The sequence below is a fragment of the Phalacrocorax carbo genome, chromosome 11 (genome assembly GCF_963921805.1).
Source record: "Phalacrocorax carbo chromosome 11, bPhaCar2.1, whole genome shotgun sequence".
NCBI lineage: Eukaryota > Metazoa > Chordata > Aves > Suliformes > Phalacrocoracidae > Phalacrocorax > Phalacrocorax carbo.
In genome coordinates this window covers 7927978-7940007 of record NC_087523.1, presented here as the reverse complement: position 1 = coordinate 7940007, position 12030 = coordinate 7927978, and positions in this window count along the sequence as shown.

Here is a 12030-nt window from a genome sequence, read left to right as displayed (position 1 = left end):
TGCCAGGAAAGATGAGAAGGCTGAGGTACTTAATGCTTTCTTTGCCTCAGTCTTTAATAGTCAGACTGGTCATCCTCAGGGTTGTCAGGCCCCTGTGCTAGGAGATGTTGCTAGTATGCAGAATGAAATCCCAGTTGTTGAAGAGGTGGCCGTCACCGACCTGCTCCTTCACCTGGATGTTCACAAGTCCGTGGTGCTGGATGGGATCCACGCGGGGATACTGAGGGAGTTGGCAGAGGAGCTCGCCAAGCCACTCTCCATCATTTATCAGCAGTCCTGGTCAACCAGGGAGGTCCCAGATGACTAGAAACTAGCGAATACGACACCCCTCTACAAGAAGGGTCAGAAGGAGGATCTGGGGAACTACAGGCCTGTCAGCCTGCCCTCAGTGCCGGGAAAGGTCATGGAGCAGATCATCTTGAATGCCATTACACAGCACGTGTGGGACAACCAGGGGATCGGGCTCAGCTAGCATGGGTTTATGAAAGGAAGGTCCTGCCTCACTAACCTGGTCTCCTTCTATGATAAGGTGACCTGCTTAGTGGATGAGGGGAACACTGTGGATGTTGTCTACTTGGACTTTAGTAAGGCCTTTGACACTGTCTCCCACAGCACTCTCCTGGAGAAGCTGGCTACTCACGGCTTGGACAAATGTACTCTGTGCTGGGTTAAAAACTGGCTGGACGGCCGAGCCCAGAGAGTGGTGGTGAATGGAGTCAAATCCAGTTGGTCACAAGTGGCGTTCCCCAGGGCTCAGTGTTGGGGCTGGTCCTGTTCAATATCTTCACTGATGATCTGGATGAGGGGATTGAATGCACCCTCAGTAAGTTTGCAGATGACACCAAGCTGGCTGGAAGTGTCGATCTGCTGGAGGGCAGGAAGGCCCTACAGAGACCTGGACAGGCTGGATCATTGGGCTGGAGCCAACGGCATGAGATTCAACAAGGCTAAGTGCTGGGTCCCGCACTTGGGTCACAACCACCCCATGCAATGCTACAGGCTTGGGGAGGAGCGGCTGGAAATCTGTCTGGAGGAAAAGGACCTGGGGGTGCTGGCCGACAGCTGGCTGAACATGAGCCGGCAGTGTGCTCAGGCAGCCAAGGAGGCCAACAGCACCCTGGCTTGTATCAGCAATAGTGTGGCCAGCAGGAGCAGGGAGGTGATCGTGCCCCTGTGCTCGGCACTGGTGAGGCCCCACCTTGAGTACTGTGTGCAGTTTTGGGCCCCTCACTACAAGAAGGACATTGAGGTGCTGGAGCATGTCCAAAGAAGGGCAATGAAGTTGGTGAAGGGTCTAGAGAGCAAGTCTTATGCGGAGCGGCTGAGGGAGCTGGGGTTGTTTAGTCTGAAGAAGAGGCAGCTAAAGGGAGACCTTATCGCTCTCTACAACTACCTGAAAGGAGGTTGTAGCGAGGCGGGGGTTGGTCCCTTCTCCCTAGTAACAAGCAATAGGACAAGAGGAAATGGCCTCAAGCTGCGCCAGGGGAAGTTTAGGTTGGATATTAGGAAAAACTTCTTCACTGAAATGGTTGTCAGGCATTGGAACAGGCTGCCCAGGGAGGTGGTTGAGTCTCCATCCCTGGAGGTATTTAAAAGAAGGGTAGACGTGGTGCTTGAGGATATGGTTTAGTGGTGGATTTGGCAGTGATAGGCTAGTGGTTGGACTCAATCTTAAGGGTCTTTTCCAACCTTAACAATTCTATGATTCTGTGATAATATCTCTAAGCTTACACAGAAAGCCTGCCTTAGGCAGCACCAAAATAGCAGGCAGGTGCTGGACAGGCAGGAGCCTCCTGGGTTTTGGGTTTTTTTTTAACACCAGTTATCCCAGGGCAGCCATAGGTGTGTCAGGGAAGGCTCCCACCTCCCCACTGAGCAAGGTAGGATTCCCAAACGGGATTCAAATGAGTGCTGGCTGTCCAAGTGCAACCTTTCGAATATTCTACGTGCAGCCTGTGCAGAAAGGTAAGTAACAGCACAAAGCCTAACCACAACAGAGGAAACCTAAAAACAATGCTAGACAGTTTTAAACACATTTTAAAATAATGAATGGAAATTGTTAAACATCTTAATACAATGCCTAACCAGTTCAGCTCCAGGCTTCCTTATCCCACAAAAGAGCAACAGAGAACTAAACTTAGATCAACACTATAATGCAGCTTTTGCACTGCTATTTTTGATACTTTTCTGATGTTTTTTCTGGCCTGTATTGGCTAGAAGAGGGAGTTGCTGTTCTCAGGCATTTTTCCTGTTGCAGGGCTCCACGGTGGGTGTTGAACAGACTAGTGATGCCCAGTGAGCCACCAGTATTTGGGGCCAGGCACCTGCATGTTTCTAAAGGCCAAGGCAGCCTGGCTTACCTGGCCCATAGAAAACAAAATATATTCTTCTCTTCAATGTACTCCTACAGGTGCAGCTACTCAGCTTTCACCTGCATTAACTGGTAAAACGGGAAGTTGGTCTCACAGCAGAACAGAAGATCCATGCAGCTACACTTGCTATATGATTCCCACGCTATACAAATTGCAGCTCCTGTCCAGTTTAGTTTGAAGTGCTGCTGTCTTCATTTCTAGAGAGTTTGCTGGATTTAGAACTACAATGCAAGACTTAAACTGCAACATGGAATTAAGTATTAGACAGGCGATTATCTTTAATGTATTGCCAACAGTGGCTGTGACTAAGGTGTTGGAGAGAGACCCTCTTCCAGGGAGCACCCAGATGAAGCAAGTCCAAGCAAGTCAGCACAGCTGGGAAGCAGGTAGAGGCAAGTATCTGGTCTCCCATCTCAGCCAGAGCAGAATCATAGTCTCCTGCCATGGACAAGGCTGCTTAAACTCATCCATCTCCCTACTTACCCTGCACAGCCAAAGGATGATTTCACTGGAGAACTCACGGCAGCTCTCACCCCCCTCTTTTGCTGCTGACACAGTGGCCTTGGGCAGTGAAACACGTATCTCAGCAGAAACCATCCCCACACAGATGAAGCAAAACAATCCAGACCGGGTTTTTTCACACCCTGAAACAGCCTGCTTGATTCCGCTGCTGCTTGGGTAGCAAATATATCAACTCACAGTTTTTTTTTTTTTACAAGGAAACCTGTTCTTCATGCACCTTTTAATGCCACAAACAACTGGTCCCTGCGTGGGTAACACACACGGCACAGGCAATACCAAAAGGGCCTCCCCAGCAGGGACTCCATCCTACATCCAGGCATGCCAAGCTCCCCGCAGCAAGGGGACCACAAGGGATGGGTCTCAGGGAGAATTTTGCATGTTACAGCTCAATTGGGACCCATAACCACTTAAAGTAGCATCAAAAACTAGTTCTCCACTAAATCAGCTGAGCTCTCAGCCAACTGCCAACCAGGGCATGAACAGAGTGACCCAATGGATTGCTGTGAACTACTCACAACTTGGTCAAGTCCATTCAATCCTTTAACAAAATAGTTTTCATGTTCAGTAACCTTTGTTTTTAATGTTTGCAGCAATGGAAGCTTTTGAACCTCAGTCCCTGGCAGGTAGCGTAGCAGGAAGGGGAGCCAGCCTCCCCACTAACCTTGGGACACACTAACCTGCACTGCCTCTTTTTTTTTTTTTTAAACGCTTAGTTTTGCAATGTTCTTTGCTTTTTCTGCCATCGTGTGGCCAGTCGAGGATGAGAGCTGTCTTTGGTAGAACGTGCAATCAGCTTGCCAGGTCTTAAAAGTGTTGTATGGATTTTTATGATATCCGGTGGAGTATGAAGTCAATGGAGATGTATTACTTCTTTTCAAGGTCCATCCCACCTCCTGACGAGTACTACAGATTTATCTTTAATGCTGTGATGGCTTGAAGTAGATCGTGTTAATCCGACCATTTAGATTAATGGCCAATTTATTGTAAGGGCATGACCTTCCTGTTGGCTTGCTGCTTGCAGAGCTTCTGTTCACATTGGGCAAGGGGATCAGGGAAGGGGCACCCACTGCTGACTGCCACCACAGCTACCCGCTTTCTATGCAATTCTTTTTCCCCCTGAGAACCATCCCAGGGCCATCTCTGTTTGGTAAAGTCTGCTCAGGGCTGCTGCAGTCACAGCACTCTCTGGAGACTGGCAGGGCTCTGTCTTTGCCCACGGGTACATTGATATGTGCTGGGAGCCCTTCCCCACCTTCCCTGGGGGGGATGCCAAGGAGGAGCAGACAGCACCATTTTTTCCCCACCCCTTCTCCTGAATGAGCCAAATTTTCATAAGAAATAAGAGCATTTTTTTCCAGCAGATCCCAGGGCAGAATCCCTGTCTCTTCATGCCCAAAACTTTCAAATCTACGGTCTTTGCTTACCCTGCCAGCACAGGGCTAACCAATGGGCACAGGACCAGGAGCTCACTTTCTGAAAGTGGACAAAGCCACCCAAACGCTATACTTGCTGGTGTTCTACATATGGGCTTTAGCTGCTGATGTCTCTGGGTATTTCTCATTGCCCCTCACCAGGGCAGGGTGTAGGCTTCATCCTCCCCTCATGCCCATCTGCCTGGAAAGCAGGTCTCAGCCGGGATGGGCCAGGGAGCACTTGGCACACCATCGAGGGTGTTACAAGGAGGGATTGTGCCATACTTGCAAAACACCCACGAGGGAAGGAAGCCAATAACTCTGCCTGCAGAGGGGTTTGCGTGAAGGCATGCCTCAGTACTTCTCTCAGAGCCTGCACATCCCATCCCCACCTGGAACAGCAAGGCCTGACAAGCCCCAGTGGAGAGCATCATGCAGCACCAGTTTCCAAAGTCCTGCCTTCTAGCCTGTGCAAAAAACATCTGCTTTGGACTTGACTTCCTCTGGGAGGTCACAGCCTGCAGCAGGGACCTCCCAGGGGCTTTTTCTGGGCTTTTTCCAGCCTTCCTGGAAAACGGAAAAGGCAATAGTTCAGAGCCTACTCTAAGCACTACTGAGTTGACTCAGCAGCAGCATCCACACTGCAGTATCCACTGAGCAAGGGGATTTGCACATCCTTTTTTTCCAACCCCAAGTCCATTTCAAATCAATTTGTCACTCCACTAGCAGCTTTCTTTGCTGGAGCAAGGCACAGCATTCAGATGCTGGTAGCTGCAAGCCTGTGCAGCAGTTGTACCTTGCAACCAATGAACACAAGCCTGGCCAAAAAAAAAATAAAATAATCAAACAACAAAAGACCTACAAAATCACCCCCAAAACCTCTTCCTACAGCTGCGCTACGCATGGAGGGTGGGTCATACGGTCTAATGCAGAGCACAGCTTGGGTAGCAAAACGATTTACATCACAGGTCAGGGATTTGCACTAGAGTCTTGCTAAACCCAGCTGCACTGAAATACAAATGCAGTTTAATAAGGTGAAAGTTCTCTCACAGACAAGGCCTGAGCTCTGATTGCTGCAGAACAACTTAAAATGAAAACTTTTGGTTAATAAATTGGCTCTTGATCCCATATCATGTGATATTCTTTAGCAAAAGCCCTTCTAATTAATACACTGATAGTCTTTCTCAAGAGGCACTTTCGCCTTATAGTCTGAAATAACTTATTCAAATATGCAGTGACTGACAGAGTGATAATTTATGAAAGAGACACACTACCAATTTTAGTTAACACAATTTCCCTTTTTAAAAACAAGCTTTTTACACAAGGGGAGGGAAAAGGCAAGTATATTTGGTACATGATGTGACAAATCTATATACCTCAGATTCCAGCACATTCCCTTGTGCCCTGAGACAAATACATCCATTAAATAAATTTGATTATATCCTTCCTCCTCCTGCCAGCAATGTCTCCAACAAGGCTCATTTAATCTAGAAAGGGAAAGTTCTCATATTTTCTTAATTTCTAGTCCTCGTTATCTTGTCTTTCCCTGCAAAGTCTTAATAGCCTCTTTCATAACAATCAAGAGAAGCTTGGGGAGTTACTCTCACCTAATTAAGCCTTCTTTTTTCTAACAATTCTGCAGAATAAATGACAGCAAACACTCCAGCTCTCATTTTTAATTTGATACAACAGAGGATCTACAACTGATAACAAGAACCAGAAAGAAACCCTGGGCATGGTTATTCATTATTCAATGTATGCAGCCTCTGAGAGCTGGAGGGGGAAGAAAACTGCCCAGTATCACGCTGGCATTCTTCAATTTCAATATTTTGAATGATATCAAGGAAATAGATTGTGCCCTAGTGAGCTTACCCGGAGAAAGAGAAAAGTATTTCCCAACACTTCCTTTTTCTCACTGAGCAGGGAAACTGCCACAAGGGCATGCTCACAGCCAGCCCACCTGAGTCAGAGGGCAGGAGCTGCAGGCATGAGAAAGCATACGTAACAATCAACCTCACAAGCTCAAATAACCATCCACTCTAGGCCTTTATCAACACAAACACGCATTCCAAGGATTACAATCCACTAACCTTACTCAGACATATTTATTTAAGTATATACATGCTGCAGCCAGCTTTCAGCAGCAGTGTAACCTGAGCAACAGCCCCATGCCTCAGCACTGCCTGAGCAGCACATTTGCAATACCTCCAGCCCTGTCCTAAGCGATGGCAAAGTCAGGGCACAGAGGCTGCTCATTTCCCCACCAGCCTCCGTGGCTATGGGGTGAGAAATTTTTTATTAATTTTTCTTACCTTTCATTCAGAGCAGAGAGGGGAGAGCTGTATGTAAAAGACCTCCACTGTCCCAAACCTCAGGCTCTCTCCCCAGAAAACCCTAGGCTCACCCTGGCTTTCTATATGCCCTACAACACATGATGGGATTTACAGGGGGGCTGGCGGGGAATGAGGAGCACCTGCAGGCACCCTGCAAGATGTGACCCATTGCATTTGCCTTTGCAAAACATCCATTAGCACTTGCACTTAATTGCCTTTACAGCCCTAAATTAGTGTTCAAATTCCAATGTCTGAGATGCTTTCTCAAAAACTACTTCCTGACTCCTTCTTCTGTGATTTGGGGTTAGTGAAGGAGTAGACCAAGAACCATCATGTTACTCACACAATCACAAATCTGTCTCCTTATTAAGCTGTTTCCCTTCTCAGGCCTGGCCGCTCTTGGGTTGTACCACTCTGTGGCTCCTTGATATGTGGAGTACCCCGGGACAGGGCTCACGTTTCCCATCCTGCCCCTTGGAGCATGGGGCATCCTCACTGCAGGCGTGAGGAAGGATGACTCCCAAAGGATCTCTGCATCTGAAAGCTGGAAATGATGTTGAGACCCACAATAGTTCACACTCCCCTGGAATGGCTCATATAGAGGAAAAAATACACAATTGTGTTTTTATTAGTAAAATTCAAAAGTGGATGTACAGCAGGAGAGATACCTGTGTGTCTTAATGCCAGCTTGCTGTGGGGAGACCTCCTGCCCTGTCCACACTTGTAAGACAAGTCAAGGGCTCTCAGAGGAGCTCTCAAAGTCAACATCACTTTCCCCATCCTTTCCTGGGGGTAGAGAAGAGCAAGGAGGGATTAAAAATCATCAAGTTTGCTGATGATACCAAGCTGGGAGGAGCGGCTGATACACCAGCAGGCCATGCTGCCATTCAGCGAGAGCTGGGCAGGCGGGAGAGCTGGGCCCAGGGGAACCTCATGGGATTCAACAAGAGCCAGTGCCAGGTCCTGCCCCTGGGGAGGAACAACCCCCCGCACCAGCACAGGCTGGGGGGGACCTGCTGGGGAGCGGCTCTGCTGAGAAGGGCCTGGCAGTGCTGGGGGGCAGCGAGGTGACCCTGAGCCAGCACCGGGCCCTTGGGGCCAAGAAAGCCAACGGTGCCCTGGGGTGCATTCAAAGGAGTGTGGCCGGCAGGGCGAGGGAGGTTATCCTCCCCCTCTGCTCTGCCCTAGTGAGGCCACATCTGGAGTGCTGTGTCCAGTTCCGGGCTGCCCAGTTTAAGAAAGACAGGGAACTGCTCAAGCAAGTCCAGCAGAGAGCTACCAAGGTGATCAGGGGACTGGAGCATCTGCCTTATGAGGAAAGGCTGAGAGACCTGGGTTTGTTCAGCCTGGAGAAGAGAAGTCTGAAGGGGGATCTCATCAATGCTTATAAATATCTGAAGGGTGAGTGTCAGGACAATGGGAGTGGATTATTTTCAATAGTGCCCAAGGACAGGACAAAGGGAAATCGGCACAAGTTGGAACATGGGAGGTTCCACTTAAACATGAGAAAAAACCCCTTCCCTGTGCGGGTGCCAGAGCAGGGGCACAGGCTGCCCAGAGAGGCTGTGGGGTCCGTTCCCTGGAGACATTCAAACCCAGCCTGGACACGGCCCTGTGCCCCTGCTCTGGGGGTGCCTGCTCAAGCAGGGGGGTTGGACAGGGTGATCTCCAGAGGTCCCTTCCAACCCCCACCAGTCTGTGATTCTGTGAAAAAATAAAGTGCAATTGCTGGCTAAGCCCAGCCAGCAGGCAGAAAGCAAAGCATAAAGAAGTGGGAGAAAGCACAGCAGGGCTGTGGGTGCAGCCGGAGGGGCCGGCAGCCTCTCCACATGGTCTTGTCTGCCAGGCCAGGCGGGTCTTCCCGCTTCCCGGAAACCTTGGTGATGTGTTGCAGATGGGAGGGCTCAGCAGCTTTTTTCACACTGACCAAGCAACGCTCTTCCCACCCCGCTTCTCAAAAGAGCAATAGTCTCTCTCCTACCCTCCAAATTTCAGCCCACACAGTTAAATTTTGATAGAGATAACAGGAATCAGGAGAAAATCTGATTGTGCAAATCAATGTTGGTATGAGGAGGTGGGACCAGCCATGCCCCAGTGTAGGTGTATGCCCACAGGCACTCGCTGAAACATCTCTTCATCCCTTCCTGGCACCATACAAACCATCATCAACTTTTGCAAAGCTCAGACAAGCACAGCCTCCCTCCCTCCATCCTTTAGGCTCAGAAGGACACATGCCATGGAGAGAGCTGCTGATGGCCATGCCGGAAGCTGCAGGTTCCCCAAGTGAGCATTGTCGAGGGGAAGTGGGCTGCAGACACGCAAAACTCCCACATGCATCTGTGTCACTAGTTTACAACAAACGCAGCCGCAGCCCAGGTTGAGGAACCACAAAAACGCTCATGGAAGCAGGAACCAGGTTTGCCTAACCCGACCCTCCTGAGACAGCTCCTCTGGAAACCTGAAAAGAGGATGTGCTAGAGAATATAAAAATGTTTAAATGCAAAGCATGGTGGTGTCACCCAGCTGGCTCTCATCCTCCCTGCAGAAAATGCTTTTGATACCATTTACTTTCTGCATCAGTAGACAGAAGTAGAATTAGAAAAAGCAGAAGAAGGAGAAGTAGAAGATGTAGAAGATGGGTCTCCCTGGGGCAGCTGCTGTTGCATCGCCTCGTGCTTCTTGGCACATTTGGAGCTCCGTTGTTTTCCAACAAACCCAAGATTCATGGGAGTGTGCCACTCACCACCACCTCATTTTTGGGGATGTCTCCTCGAGGCAAGCACCGCTGCTGGGCACCACACCTGGCCTCAGAACACCAGCCAGCAGATAAGACATGCTGGGACCAGCCTGGGCAACATGGCACCTCTGCCACTGTCAGCAGGCAGTGCCACTGAAGATCATACCCCCCCAGAAACCTCCTCCCTTGCTGGTTATTCAGCTATTGGACTGTATGATGGAAAAAGGAGCCCTGCCCACTGTCTGTGCCCCAGTCATGCACCCCCTGCTATATCTGCTACTTTTCATGCATGGCAGGAGCAGCCCAGCCCAGCCTGTGGCACAGGGTAGCCATTAATTAACATATTTCAGTTTACCTTTGATCACATAGATCTCAAGATCTCATTTCTGAGATGTTTTTGCATTTAAGATACACCATTTTTAACACAGAGCTGTTGCTGCTCACCTTCTAAAGAAGATAAAAAGTTATATTCCTGGTTGGTGCAGACCAGGATTGTCTCCTGGTTGTAGTAGGGATTAGCTGCTCTACAGCCATGGAAACACCAGGATAACAGGGTTTGATTTTGAAATATATTTGGATTGCCTGTCTGCACCACTCATTTGGGATCATTATGTCAGGGGAAAATGTTTTAGAGCAACCTAACCTGTTTCTTACAGCTGGCTCCCAGGGAAAGTTTCATTCAGCTGCCCAGCAGCACCAGCTGGGCCAGTTCTGCCTTTGGTCTTGTCCCACTAGCCACCTCTGGCTTTGGGTGTCACGCAGGGCACGCTGTCCCCGTGTGGGTGCCGGTGCCTATGTCAGGGAGCTGCACCGCCAGGAGCCGCAGGGAGCACCAGAGGGAGCTGGCTGCCGGCTGGCCCCGTCTGACACTCCCAAACCCACTCAGCTCCCGCTCCCCATATGATTTCAGAGCTGCGGTGAGCCAGGCCCAGCCCCAGCCCAGCCATGGGTTGGCTTGGGGTGCTGGGAGGGCTTGGCCTCCTCCCAGACCTGATGGGTGTGAGAGAAGCAGCCGTTAGATAGGATCACCTGCCCAACGTTCGTTAGGTGGAGAGAAGCTTTTAATATCCCCGCAGCCATCTGTGGCCCTGGCGGAAGGAGCCTGGCTGGCAGCCAAGACTGGTCCCCGTGGGGGCACGCATGGCCCCAACCCACCTCAGGAGAAGGGGCTCCACTGCACGCACTGGACACCGCTTTGCCCTCCCACGTCACCAGCACCACAGGAATATCCACCAGAGAGAGACAAGGGTTTACTAGAAGTTCTGTATTTACAGGACAGTATTAATTTGTGCTCTTTTTATTTACAATTTATTTACAATTAATCCCTGTCGAATCTGGCAGAATTAGAACTTTACAGCAGACTGGCAAGGCAAAGTGGCCAGAGTTTCTCTTCTTTTCCTTTTTCAGCCCTCCTGAGGGAGGGGCTTTAGTCCCCTGGACCACAAAGACGTTGCCTGTTAATCAGCAATCATGGGAGCAGAGATGACTCACGCTTTGCTGCTGTGCACAGTTCAAGTCCTAATGCTGTTGCAGCCGTGAAGGGAAAACTGCTGCACTCCTGACTTCATGTAAAGTGTTTCCAGGGCTGGCAGCTGGTTTGCCTGCAGATGCACCCAGACAGCCGGGCAGCACGAGCCCTCTGGCATGGCCCCGTCCCCACGACAGCGCGGCTCTGACAGACACGGTGTGTGTAGCAGAGAGGTTGTGTTGGGATGTGGATGCTGCTCGTTCTCTGGTCTCAGAGCTGAGCACAGATCAGGGACTGCCTGGGGCTGGAGCGTGCCAGGCTGTCAGTGACATGGGAGGATTTTGCATCACATGCAGGTCACCACCCCCCCTCCTGGGAGGATGGCAGGATCAGGAGGACCAGTCTTGGGGCAGAAGCCTCCAGTAGCCTCCATCACCAGCTGCCATTGAACTAAGCCTCTGCTGGCGGGCTGCAAGGATGCAACAGACAACACAGGCATCACCTTCCTCCAGCTTGCGCGGGGGCTCCTGACGGCCCTGTCAGATGTGGCTGGGGACCAGGTGAAGCTCTTCTGCAGACCATCTGTGACTGCCCTCCCTCCTTCACCAGCAGAAAGTTAGACTTGACCAGGCAGAAGCCAGTGACTGAATGAGGGGCCGAGTCAGCCCGTGACCTGTGAAGACAGCATTGCCTGGGCATAGGTCAATTCAAGAGACAGGCCTTTCCCCAGGGATATTTGTTCTGATCTTCCTCTCTCCCACAGACTCGGTCGGGTTCAGTCCAAGTCTTCCACAGAATACTAACACGGGGTCGGCAAGTAGCTGGCTGTTCCCTTTCCAGATGGATTTGCAGCCCGGTTGCCAGAGAGAAGTCTTTCAAAGGGACTTTTGGCTCATTCCTGCAGATCCCTGGTTTTCAAGCCACATAGAGGACAACGATGCTGTTCTTTCCCCAGGACCCATTGCACAGTACAGCCCGCCCTGGCCAAGCACCCCAGGAGCCCTGCACGAGCGTGGGTCCCACCGCCACTGCAGTCTGGCATCCCCTGGGATGTGCCTTCCTGCTCAGGGGACGATGGCAGACTGCTGCTTCCTCTGCTCCTGCCTCATCTTCAAAGCCAGCATCACCCGGCGGTACAAGTCTGGGGAGGAAAGCAAGCGGTCAGGCACTAACACAGGGGCTTAGC